This window comes from Crocuta crocuta, unplaced genomic scaffold, assembly GCF_008692635.1.
Source record: "Crocuta crocuta isolate KB4526 unplaced genomic scaffold, BGI_CrCroc_1.0 scaffold25, whole genome shotgun sequence".
NCBI lineage: Eukaryota > Metazoa > Chordata > Mammalia > Carnivora > Hyaenidae > Crocuta > Crocuta crocuta.
Window position 1 is genome coordinate 15,207,098 of NW_027532015.1, and position 13,884 is coordinate 15,220,981.

The 13,884-nt window shown below is 37.1% G+C and overlaps 1 protein-coding gene across 2 annotated transcripts in view; it reads right to left on the reverse strand.

The window, feature by feature from the left end:
• PDE7B (phosphodiesterase 7B) overlaps positions 1-13,884 on the reverse strand; it is a 326,628-nt gene that overhangs the window by 202,152 nt on the left and 110,592 nt on the right. The gene's annotated exons all lie outside the window — the stretch shown is intronic.

The following is a 13,884-nucleotide window of genomic DNA, read 5'->3' on the forward strand; positions in this document are numbered from 1 at the left end:
TAGTGCTGGAAGTCCTAGCATCAGCCATCAGACAACAAAAAGAAATAAAAGGCATCAGAATTGGCAAAGAAGAAGTCAAACTTTCACTTTTCACAGACGACATGATACTCTACATAGAAAACTCGACAGACTCCATAAGAAGCTTGCTAGAACTGATCCATGAATTCAGCAAAGTTGTAGGGTACAAAATCAACATACAGAAATCGGTGCATTTTTATACACCAATAATGAAGCAACAGAAAGAGAAATCAAGAAACTGATCCCATTCAGAACTGCACAAAAAACCCATAAAATACCTAGGATTAAGCCTAAGCAAAGATATAAGAGATCTGTATGATGAAAAACATAAAAAAACCTTATGAGGGAAGTTGAAGAAGACACAAAGAAATGGAAAAATATTCCATGCTCATGGATTGGAAGAATAAATATTGTTTTTTAAAAAAATTTCAATGTTTTATTTATTTCTGATAGAAAGAGTGACAGCATGAGCAGGGGAGGGTGAGAGAGTGAGGGAGATACAGAATCTGAAAAAGACTCAAGGCTCTGAGCTAGTTGTCAGCATAGAGCCTGTGCAGAGCTCGAACCCACAAACTATGAGATCATGACCTGAGCCGAAGTTGGACGCTTAACCAACTGAGCCACCCAGGCGCCCATAAGAATAAATATAGTTAAAATGTCATTACTACCCAAAGCAATCTACACATTCAATGCAATCCCATTCAAAATTGCACCAGCATTCTTCTCAAAACTACAACAAACTATCCTAAAATGTGTATGGAACCACAAAAGACCCCGAATAGCCAAAGTAATATTGAAGAAGAAAACCAAAATGGGAGTTATCACCATCTCAGACTTTAGCCTCTACTACAAAGCTGTAATCATCAAGACAGTGTGGCATTGGCACAAAAGTAGACACATAGACCAATGAAATAGAAGACAGAACTCAGAATTGGATCCACAATTGTATGGCCAACTAATCTTTGACAAAGCAGGAAAGAGTATCCAATGGAAAAAAGCCTCTTTAACAGATGGTGCTGGGAGAACTGGACAGCAACATGCAGAAGAATGAAACTAGATCATTTTCTCACACCATACACAAAAATAAACTCAAAATGGATAAAGGACCTGAATGTGAGATAGGAAACCATCAAAACCCTAGAGGAGAAAGCAGGAAACAACCTCCTTGACCTCCACCGCAGCAATTTCTTACTTGACACATCTTCAAAAGCAAGAGAATCAAGAGCAAAAATCAACTATTGGGACCTCATCACGATAAAAAGCTTCTGCACGGCAAAGGAAACAATCAATAAAACTAATAGGCAACTGACAGAATGGGAAAAGATAGTTGCAAATGACATATCAGATAAAGGGCTAGTATCCAAAATCTATAAGAAACTCATCAAACTCCACACCCGAAAAACAAATAATCCAGTGAAGAAATGGGCAGAAGATGTGAATAGACACTTCTCCAAAGAGGACATCCAGATGGCCAACAGACACATGAAATGTTGCTCAGCGTCCATCATCGTCAGGCAAATACAAATCAACACCACACTGAGAAACCACCTCACTCTGGTCAGAGTGGCTACAATGAATAAATCAGGAGCCTGTAGACGCTGGCGAGGATGTGGAGAAACGGGAGTCTTTCTACACTGCTTTTGGGAATGTGAACTGGTGCAGCCCCTCTGGAAAACAGTGTGGAGTTTCCTCAAAAATTTAACAATAGAACTCCCCTATAACCCAGCAATAGCACTGCTAGGAATTTACCCAAGGGATACAGGAGTGCTGATGCATAGGGTCACATGTACCCCAATGTTCATAGCAGCACTCTCAACAATAGCCAAATCATGGAAAGAGCCTAAGTGTCCATCAATTGATAAATGGATCAAGAAGATGTGGTTTATCTATCTAATGGAATACTACAGGGTAATGAAAAAGAATGAAATCTGGCCATTTGTAGCAACATGGATGGAACTTGAGGGTGTTATGCCTAGCGAAATAAGTCAGGCAGAGAAGGACATATACCATATGTTTACACATATAGGTGGATTAGGAAGAACTTAACGGAGGACCGTGGGGGAGAAGAGGAAAAAGTAGTTGGGGAGAGGGAGGGAGGCAAACCATGAGAGACTCTTGAATGCCAAGAACAAACGGAGGACGGAGGGGGGGGGGGGGAAGGGAGGTGATGGGCATGCAGGAGGGCACTAGTTGGGATGAGCACTGGATGTTATATGGAAACCAACTTGACAATAAAGTATTTAAGAAAAAAATGTTATCTAGAGTAATACAATATTTCCTCTGGATTAACAATGCTGATTTTATACTTGATCTGAAAACAAACAAAGAAACAAACAAATAAACATTAAAAAATAAAAACAAACAAATAAAGAATATTGGTTAATTTTGGATTTTGTATTAAAAAAATGGAAGTCAATAACCTCAACAGAAAAGTGTTTTTATTTACAAACCATGGATTTGTTTATAGTTCCATTGTGGATGAGAAACACTTATTAGGATCATTTGAGGGGCACTTATTTCCAAGTGTTCAATAAAAAATAATGGTTAGTTTGGTTTATGCAACAAACTCCAGCTGTTTAATATTCATTGTCAATCAACAAATACAGTATACGCCTTTTACTACTGCCATTATCAATCTAATGACTTGTTTGCATAAACGATACATGATCTCATTAGAGGCTATTGCATGAAATGTTGTTTGTATGGAGTGGAATGATGAATTATGCATTCTAACTTTTACTCAAAGATAATTATCAAGTGTCAAATTATTTACTGGCCTATCGTACACAATTAGTGCAAGGGTGAATTGGTATAGCCACTTTGGAAAACAATTTAGAGGAGTCAGTGAAAGCTGAGCATATACATACCCTCTTACCCAGAAGGTTACTTAAGTGAAGATGTGTTTATCTGTGCACAAAAAGACATACAAGAGTGTTCACAGCAGTATCATTTTTGACAGTCCAAAACTAGAAATTATTTGTAACAGTTCAAACTGGGTAAATGTTCATTACCATTAGAATTGATAAATAAATTGTCACAAACACACACATAGACACACACACGCACACACACAAGGAAGACTGCAATGGTCAGCAGTTTTTTCCTGTAATATGATAGATTTGGGGGATCATATGGTCTCTTTCACTGTTACTGAACTCTGCCAATGTAATATGAAAACAGTTATAGACAATATCGAAATGAATGGGCATAGCTATGTTCTAATCAAACTTTATTTACAAAAACAGTTGGCAGGCCAGATTTAGCCCCTGGGCTATAATTTGCTGACCTCTGCTCTAGAGGAAAAGAAATAAGAAAAGAATGAACTGTAGTTATGTGCAACAGCATGGATGAATTTCATGGACGATGTTGGTTTAAAGAAAGTAGGCAGAAAGTAGAAAATGCTCTGTGATTCTATTTATATAAATTTCAAAATTAGGGGACAGTGATAGAAGTCAGTGAGGCAGTGTGGAATCTTTGGAAATAATGTGTGGGAGAAGGTGTGAGGAAGACTGTACTGATCTGTTTGGTTACATGGATGTATTAACTTTCTAAGAATTCATTGAGCTGTACATTTAAAAACTGGATGCTCATCAGGATTTAAGTTGTATTTCAATAAAAAAAAGTGAGAAAAAATGTTCTATCTAAATAAACCAATAGCTAAATAGACTAATGGCAAGAGAATGAGAAGCGTCAATAAATACGCACCCTACAATTTCAATTGTTGAGGAATATCAGGCTATTGATAAATATAAACTTAGATATATGTACCCATATTAGTTCCTGTTTACTAAAGTAAATACACTAATTGAAAACTTGCTTTTCTAAAGATACTAACATTTGAATCCAATTTTCCAAGAAGCTTTCCCTACAGGAAAAATTGTCTTGATTTTTATTTTTAAATAGAATGTTTCCATTTTCATCAGTACAATTGCTGAAAAATTGTATATAGAGGAAAAATCCTTTACTAATTGGAATGGCCTAAAAATTTACATGATTCTGTGTGCTCACATATCTGAAACTTAACTCCGAACTTCTGGGGTCTAGGCAGGTGGACTAAGCTAGAGGAGGAACTCTTCTCCTGCTTGACCCTCACTCAAAGTTGTTCCCAACTTTAAAGTCCTATGAAAGCAATATCTGAAAGAACTAAGTCCCTTCAAATATTGAGAGAGATATGCTTAAGACCAAGTTCCAAATGTCTGCTAAATTAACTAAATCATGATTGTGGTCATTCGCCCACTGTTACCCACAGTCATCTTGGCATTTTATTAGTCAACCATCTTATAAACATGATCAATGAAAGAAGAGTTTCAATGATACAAAAAGTGAAAGCAGATGGAATAAGCTATCTTTCACACATACTGCCTAGTGGAGTTAATTATTATCAACAAACCTATTCTTTTTTTTATTTATTTTTTTAATGTTTATTTTTTATTTAAAATTTTTTTATGTTTCTTTATTTTTATTTATTTATTTTTTTTACAAATAGTTTATTGTTAGGTTGGTTTCCATATAACACCCAATGCTCATCCCCACAAGTGCCTTTCTCCATGCCCATCACCCCCCTCCCCCCCACACCCATCAGTCCTCAGTTTGTTTCAGCATTCAAGTTTCTCATGGTTTGCCTCTCTCCCCCTCCCCCACTATTTCCCCCTTCTTCTCACCTATGGTCCTCCCTTAAGTTCCTTCTAATCCTCCTATACGTGCAAACATATGGTATTTGTCCCTCTCTGCCTAACTTATTTCACTCAGCATAACACCCTCAAGTTCCATCCATGTTGCTACACATGGCCAGATTTCATTCTTTCTCATTTGCATGTAGTATTCCATCGTATAGGTAAACCACATCTTCTTGATCCATTCGTCCGTTGATGGACACTTAGGCTCTTTCCATGATTTGGCTATTGTTGAGAGTGCTGCTATGAACATTGGGGTACATGTGCCCCTATGCATCAGCACTCCTGTATCCCTTGGGTAAATTCCTAGCAGTGCTATTGCTGGGTCATAGGGGAGTTCCATTGTTAATTGTTTGAGGAACCTCCACACCGTCAACAAGCTTATTCTATAAAGAATACAGTAATTCAGTAATAAGATGCTGAACTTTTTCTAAGAAATGTAGAAAATGTATTTTTTAATTCAATATGTACTTCCAAAGTGTTCAATTATTTTTCCAAATATTTAAGTGTTTAAAGAAGCTAGAAATATTGAAATGCATTTTCTTGACATTGTAATATACATTTTAGAAAGTATGTTGGCATGGTAACTTTTTCATAGATTTACTGTATATATTGCAAAAATTCTTAGGTTTGTAGTATATGGTCATTACTGAACAATAAAAATACTGTTGTTCACCAATCTTACAGAATTCTACATCTTAGTAGCATTTCTGGTTTTATATTCTTATATTTAGGAATGTGAGGGCCTCTTTCAGAAAGAAACCTCCAATTTTCTACTGTGCCACCTAGAATGAGAGACCTCAGAATCTAAAATTCAGGTAAAGAAAAACATATAATATTACTGTCTCATTAAGTTGCAAGTCATAAAATTTTAAAAATATTCACTGTAAGCCAAATATATAAATTCATATGTGATTGACTATCTTAAAGTAGAAAAAGGGAAATTCTTTGCATTTGTTTATTATTATGTAAAACCTACTTTTAGATTTGCTTTTAAGGTCAGTAGTTTTGATAATGTCCAAGCTAGCATCACAAAAGTTAAAGACTTGCATTAATGAGTCAGATATGAAGGTTTTGGGCTTATGGAAACTAAGCTTTCTAGACTACCAGTTAGCTGTCTCTTTGTCTCTTGGCAAGTAAATAAAATATTTTTTTGGTAATTAGATGACAATGAAATGTTGTAGTTCAAAGAAGGCAATTAATACAATGGGAACAAATATTTACTTTTTCGATACTTTAAAGTTACCTTTTTGTGTATTTTTATAATGTACATAACTTTTATAATCTACATAACTTTGAAAATTTTTATATTTTGTGCATGTTTATAATCTATACACATTAGAAAACATTATAAATTTATAAACAAAACAGATTATTCAATTTTGAGAGAGAGAGACAGAGCATGAGCAAGGGAGGGGCACAGAGAGAGGGAGACATATAATCTGACACAGGCTCCAGGCTCCGAGCTGTGAGCACAGAGCCTGATGTGGGGATCGAACTTACAAACTGGGAGATCATGACCTGAATTAAAGTCGGACACCTAACTGGCTGAGCCATCCAGGCACCTCCAGATTGGGATCTCTTAAGCCACCCTGAATAGCAAGACTCTATGAATAATTTGTCTAAAAATGTACAAATTCGCAATGAAATACAATTATAATCTGTATTCCTTTCAATAAAAAGTCCAGCATTGTTTGGGAGTCAAACAGAAATGACACCTTTTCTGGAACATTGTAAAAATACAGTTTGATGTACACAAGGATCCCTGGGTGAACTCATTCTGAGAGCAGAAGCCTTTGAATAAAATTTGTAACTGAGGGAAATGAACCACTGCAGTGGCTTCAGGGGTGGCTGAAGAGGCTAGGGGTGGTCCAGCTCAGGACGCAATGGTACTCTCAGATCTCAAATGGCTTAGCACCTCTTGTCTCCTTGACAATTAGGAGGTGGATGTGGAGTCATCTCCTTTTAGGCCAAAATGAGTCAGGAAGGAGTCCCCTTGAGGCACGTAGGGTCAGAGGAGAAGTTTTGGAGCAAATACAAAACATTAAATTTTTCTTGTACTTTCATTAGGAATAATTTTTTTGTGCCCTTTTGAAGTTTGGGGCCAATGCTGGTTGCTAGGAATATGAAGATAAATAAGATGAAGACCTACTCCCTTGGAATATGCATTCTAGGGGGAAAAAATGGAGAGACAATTCAACATTTACAGTGTGAGAGAGAGGATCTTGTGAATTAGGGTCAAGGAAAGCAGTCCTGTGCAGGTTACCTTGACTGGCCATAGAAGAGGAGACCCCTAAGGAGAAAAGTGAAGGCAGAGTGTTCCTGAACAGTAACAGGCAGTTACTTTTCTTAAATGTGTGTTTCAAACACACGGTGTTTTACACATTTTTAAAAGTTTTATAGATTGGCGTTGGTATTTTAGTTCATAGAGTTTAACATGAGAACCGCTTTGCAATTCCCTTTGACCTATCTCTAGTCAGTTCTTTCTTTTTTTCTTACATTAATTTCAAACCTTTACCTACCTCTTCATGCTTCCTCCTCTATTCTTCTTCTTCTCTCCAGGATATCATGCTTTCTTCTTAACAAGAAGGGAAGCAATTAGATGGAAATCTCGATTTCTGCCCATCTTTATTCTGATGGGCATGTCTCCATCCATGACCCCCTTGTCCACTGTCACTGCCTTCTCTCCATTGTGAGGGGAGGGGTTTTACAGCTGAAAGCTATTTCCTTTCTCTTCAGAAATATTCAGCCACTTCCTTTACTCACTCTTTCTTCTCTGAATTGAAACATTCTCAAATCTTTCTCATCTTAAGATTTCATTTCCCATGGTTGCAAATCTGATTTTTTGCCTTCTTTTTGAAGACAAATTTCTTGGTAGATGATTGCCCCTCCTTGGTTCTCTGCTTCCTGTCTCTGTACACCCTCCCTACCTTTGACCTTCTGCTAGTTATACTCTTAATGAGCGTTTTTTAAATGTTTATTTATTTTTGAGAGAGACAGAGTGCCAGCTGGAGAGGGGCAGAGAGAGAGGAAGACACAGAATCAGAAGTAAGCTCCAGGCTCTGAGCTGTCAGCGCAGGGCCCAATGCAGGACTCCAACTCACTAACCGCAAGATCATGACCTGAGCTGAAGTTGACCGCTTAACCAACTGAACCACCCAGGCGCCCTCTACTAGTTATATTCTTGCTGATAATACCTTCAGGTTGCTAAGTCCAATAAATGCCTTTTAATTTCGATCACATTTGACTCCTGTAGTACTTCACATTTTTATTGTGATCTTCCTTTTGAATCTTTCTTCATGGCTAAGATGATACCATTCTCTCTTGTTTTCCTTCTGTCTCTCTGTCCACTCCTTAACCCCCTACTTATTTAAGCTTCTTCCGTTTCCTCTTGCTCAGATTCAACCCTTCAGTGTTGCTTCCAAACATTCCAAGGTGCACATCCATCTTCCTCCTCACCTCCTCACTGATATCATGACCAATACCTTCTCCAAGATCACTGTTCTAAGCTCCAGACTCCCTACTATATCTGAGAATTCCTTCAGCATCTCAAGTTTGCTGTGTCCAAAATTTAATTCATTGTTTCTCATGTTGCAAATCTGATTTTCTTGTACTCTCCACTGGGGAAGTTTGTCTGGAGGAGGGTGAAATAGCACCTCTAAATAACATTCCTACAGCCAATCCATCATAAAGTTCTTTGATCCCCTTTCAAAGTCTCCTGAGTTTTGTGCCTTCTGTCCTCCTTGATGTTGTCTGTTTGGGCAGGGCTCATCATTTCTCACCCAATTATTATTGCAATTTCCTAAACTGACCTCTCTTTCTCCAGTCTGGTCCTCCTCCAGGGCATTCTCTCGTTAACCAGATCCATCTGAAACATGTATCTCACATTGTAGCTCCTCTGCTTGAACATTCTTAAATGGTTCTTTGTCCTGTTATAGGTCCTTTCAATCTGCCCCCACCTTCCTTTCCACATTGATTATCTGATCATTTCTTTACTCTTACTCTAATCTTCCAGCATAATGACTTACAGTTTTTCTTTTTGGCCATATTAAGCTTCCTGCACCTGCTAGAAATTTCTGTCTAGAAATGCCAGTGTCTTTTTCAGTAGGTCTCCCCTTCCCAGCCTCACAGGGCTGTCTGCTCTTTCTCTCTGACACTCAGTTCCTTATCACCTCTGGGTAGGCCTTTCTGACACCACTCCACCTCTCCTCTTTCACAAGACCCTGGCCCATCCTTCTTATGATCTATCACGTGATGGTGTTTTTGTCTACGTCGTTCTTACTAGATTGGAAGCTTCTTGAGGGCAGAAACCAGAACTCACATGTCTTCACATTCCTACCCTGGCATGCCATATTTATCTATAAATACTTGTTGATTGAATAAGCTTTCTGAAGTGAAGCTTTCTATGAGAGAAAATGAAGCTAACTGACTAAATGACTGACACTTCTATCACTTGGGGATTTGATAGCTTCAGTTCTGATGGAGTGACCTCTGCCTGTGTTGTTATTCGCAGCTAGCTCTTATCTGAGCCCTGGCTCCCAGCTGCATTCAGAAGTGTGGTGTTTTGTTGCCTTGGAAATGCTGCTGCATTCCACAGAAAGCAACCGTGAAACTAGGAGACTTATTTTTCTTATGAAAGACAACAGCAACTTCCAAATAAAAATTTTAAAAGTCAGTAAGACAATGTAGAAAAACTTTTAAATAATAAACCTCAGAGTAAAATAATTTTCTGTATATGCCTGTAAACATAGAGAAGACAAAATAACAGCCCTCCTCCTGTTTTCTCAACACAATGTTCCATCTGCAGAGGAATAATCTGTCGTGACAGTGATTCTACCTTGCTCATTACATCAACTTTCAGAGTACTCCCAGCAGAGGGTGGAGCATAAGATAGTGCTCAGGAAATATTTGTTAATTACCTGATTCCTAGGCTAGGTCCTAACTGCCTATTTGCAGAGAACGACAATTATCATCCTGGATACTGGAGTAATATGCTTGGGAAACTGCCAGTTAGTTCATGTAGGAGCGGACCTATGCCTTAGCTGAGGTAGCAGATGGTTTTAAATGCTACACCAACCAGGTTTTGATACACGTGGGTCATGCCCTGCAGGTGATTTTGCTGTTCTCACAAATGCATCAGCATGTATCCATTCAACAAATACTGGGTTCTCATTACAGGCTAAGTGGCCGGACACTGTTCCAAATGTTGGACACCTAGCAGTGAATAAAACTAAGTCTTTGCTTTCATGGTACTTACGTTTTATGTAGTGGGGTGATGCCGGGACATAGCAATTAACAAACAGACAAAAATATAAAATGCATCATTTGGTGATCAATTTTCTCTAGTATAAAAGATTACAATATTGTTTTACTTCTTAAATAAAACATTATGATATTTAATATCTAAGGGAAAAGATAAAATTAATATTAAAAAAGTCAGATCTAGAATTCAGGTCATCAGGTTCAAATACATATTGAGTTAAAATTATTTAATTTAATAAGTATCTGATAAATAGCTGTTCTTAACAACTGTCCAGTGGAACTAGTTTATAGAATATTCCCTAAAATTCTATAATTGAAAAAATACTCTCTAAATAAGAGACCAAGACTTTCTTATCTTATACTTCTCTCTTTTTAGAGTCAATGACAACAAACTGTCCATAATAAGGCCTCCAATTCCTTTTCAATATATTCTTCCATCATCTATGTGGCCTGAAAGACTTCCTGCTCCCTCCTACTCTCCAGCTTTCTTTTATCTGGCCTTTTGAATATGGACACACATCTGCCTAGGATACTGTCATTTTCTCAGCCCCTGCATATCTAAATCTACGTCTTCATATCCCAGCTGTATACACCTTCCCCATTTTTGAAGTCCCAACATACTTCTTTATTATTGTTATTATTATTATTACTATTGTATTATTATTATTGTGTCATGTGTCCTCTCAAGCTGGTGCTGCAGATTTGGGGGTTCAGGGATTGAATCTCTTCCTGGACTGTTAAACCCTCCAAGGACAAGACACATGTCCCATTGGCTGTGTATTCCTAGTGCCCAGGACAATACCTTTCATATAGTAGGTATTCAATGCATGTTTGTTGAATGAGAATTGAATGAATACCTTTGAGTTACTATACAATTCTTTTAATTTTTTAATTTTTTAAGTTTATTTATTTATTTTGAGAGAAGAGAAAGACAGCAGGGGATGGGCAGAGAGAGACGGAGTGAGTGAATCCCAAGGAGGCTCTGTACTGTCAGCACAGAGCCCGATGTGGGGCTCGAACTCATGAAACTATGAGATTCTGACCTGAGCTGAAATCAAGAGTCGTATGCTTAACTAACTGAACCATCAGGCACCCCAGAGTTACTATACAATTTTGAAGAATGAGTTTGATACTTTAAAAAATTGTTCTCACCTTTATGTAATATGTCAGCTTTTCAGTTGCTTTCTAAACACTACTAATGTCATCAATAAATAATTCATTATTTGTTTTTTATTATCATTGATTTGTTATTTTCAATTGTTTATTATTTATTTCTCAATTTATTGATGCATAAACGATATTTAGGACATTACAGCAGGCAAAGTCTCCCCTTAGAACATTTTATTCTGTCACCAGAACAACCCCTGGGCTAGGAAGAACAGATGTTTTAATTTCTACTTTGCAGAAAAATTATAAATTAAAGCCTAAAAGACAAAACATTTTCCACAAGTACACAGTTAATTTTTTGGCAGTAGGACTAGAAAGCAAGTCTCTTTGTTTATGTTGAATGTTAATGAAACATTGATTTTTATGGTAAATTTAGTTGTTTAAGACTGAAAATCTCTTTAACTGGTTTCTAATAAACTTCAACAAAAAGCCATGGCAGATAAAAAAGTGCATATTTTACATTCAAATGATAAGACACCAGTCAGCCTGAAAAAAATCATGCATGAAACAAGAGAAGGATCACTGAAAATCTCAAACCTTGAAAAATTATAAACATAAACCTTGATAAAGAGGGTGGAGAGACTGAGCCAACAAGATACCATAAATCACAGATGAAAGGAAATGCAAATCAAACTACAATGAGATATGACTTTACACTGGTCAGAACAGGTAAAATTAAAAAAAAGACAAAAAATAACAAAGATTGGCAAGGATGTGAGGAAACAAGAACCCTCATGCACTGTTAGTAAGAATGCACACTAGGGCAGCCACTGTGGAAAACAGTAGGGAGGTTCCTCAAAAAATTAAAAATAGTAATACCATATGATCCAGTAATCCCACTACTGGGTATTTCCCCAAAGAAGACAAAAATACTAATTTAAAAAGATATCTGCACCCATATGGTTATTGAAGAATTATTTGCAATAGTCAAGATATGGAAGCAACCTAAGTGTCCATCCACAGAATGGATAAAGAATATATGGTATACATTTATAATGGAATATTACACAGCCACAAAAAAGAATGAAATTGTGCCATTTGCAACAACATGGATGGACCTACAGGATATTATGCAAAGTGAGAACAGTCATACTAAGAAAGACAAATACCATATGATTTCACTCATGTATGGAATCTAAAAAACAAAACAAACGAATAAACAGACAAAAACCAGAATCAGACCTATAACTACAGAGAAAAAGCTGATATTTACCAGAGGCAAGAGGTAGAGGGATGGACAAAATGGGTGAAGGGGAGTGGGAGAAGAAGGCTTCAAGTTATGGAATGAATAAGTTATAAGAATAAGAGTCACAGCCTGGGGAATATAGTCAGTGATATTGAAATAATGTTGTATGGTGACAGATTGTAGCTACACTTGTGGTGAGTATAGCATAATGAATAGAGAGGTCGAATCATTGCATTGTACACCCAAAGCTAATGTGACACTGTGTGTCAACTCTACTCAAATAATTTAAAAAATTAGAACCACTCACTTCCTCCCCAAAAGAAAACCCCAACAAATTCAAGCTTACTATTTAAGAGAATCTCACTGTAGGAATAAGGAGAAAGAAACAGTTGTGAGAGGCATTGGGGAGTCTGATGAGGAATGCTTTCTGAAAGTTTCTTTTCCCAAGATTTATCATTGCACAGAGTGAGGTTGGCAAGTGGACTAAGAAGTGAATCAACATTGCTCACTTTATATAATTTGTTAAAATACTCTTGGCTCTTTGTGAATCAGTTTGATTCATTATATTTAAAAAGTCAAATCTTTTTAGTAACTCATCATACTTCCTACATTACTTGTGCAATGAGAGCTAATTTCTCCTCCACTTCTTTTTTCCTTTGGTATCGGCTCATTATACCTAATTAAGGTGCAAGTTTTGTTATATACATTTTGATATAGTTATATGAGCTTCTGAGATTAATTTGGCTTGAAAGAAATCTTATGGCTAAATTTTTAAAAAAGGAGGGAGATGGGGAAGTAGGAGTTTTAAACATATGCCCTAAAGATAAAGGAAAGAAGAAATCAACATTTATTACAATTTGGTGCTTAACTCAATTGCCCATATTTGCCCCCTCTGATGGAATTCTAAGGAATAAATACTTAATACTCAGTGCAGCCAGCCCTGCAGTACATCTTTTTATTTTTTACTTCATATGCAGCACAAACCATTTCCCTGAACCCAGAAAAGCTTCCCCATAAGACCTATACATGAAGGTAGTTTGCTCCCACTTAAAACTACTTGAACTTGTGATTCAGAGTTAATCAAGATGAATTTTACACTAATGTCTCACTAAATGTAATAAGCCAGAAGCACGACTTTGGTGAGGATAGCTTATTTATGGAAGTCATGAGGTACACAGACTAACATATATACTCAAAGTATTTTTCATAACGATCTGGGGACACACCACTGGGAGAGAAGAAAACTACAAATGGTGTCCCTGGCTAGTGACCCTCTTCCATGTTCTGTCTAAACTGTGTGGAAACCAGAGCAAAGCTGGGAACTGGGCAGGCACCCAAACCTGGCATGCGAATGGGAAAAGAGGGGGATCTTAGGAGTTAAAGTGAGCCCAACTTCACAATTTAAAGCTGTGGGGTGTTTCAGGTTGGCCTCCCTTAAGGAACTCAATTCTGGGGTGGCAAAAAGATGAGAGGTGAAAGTTTGGAAATGAAGACTTTATATGTTTGGTTTCCTTGTTTGGAACTTTTGATTTATTCATAAAAACGTTATAACATTATCTGCAAAAATATAAACTTTAC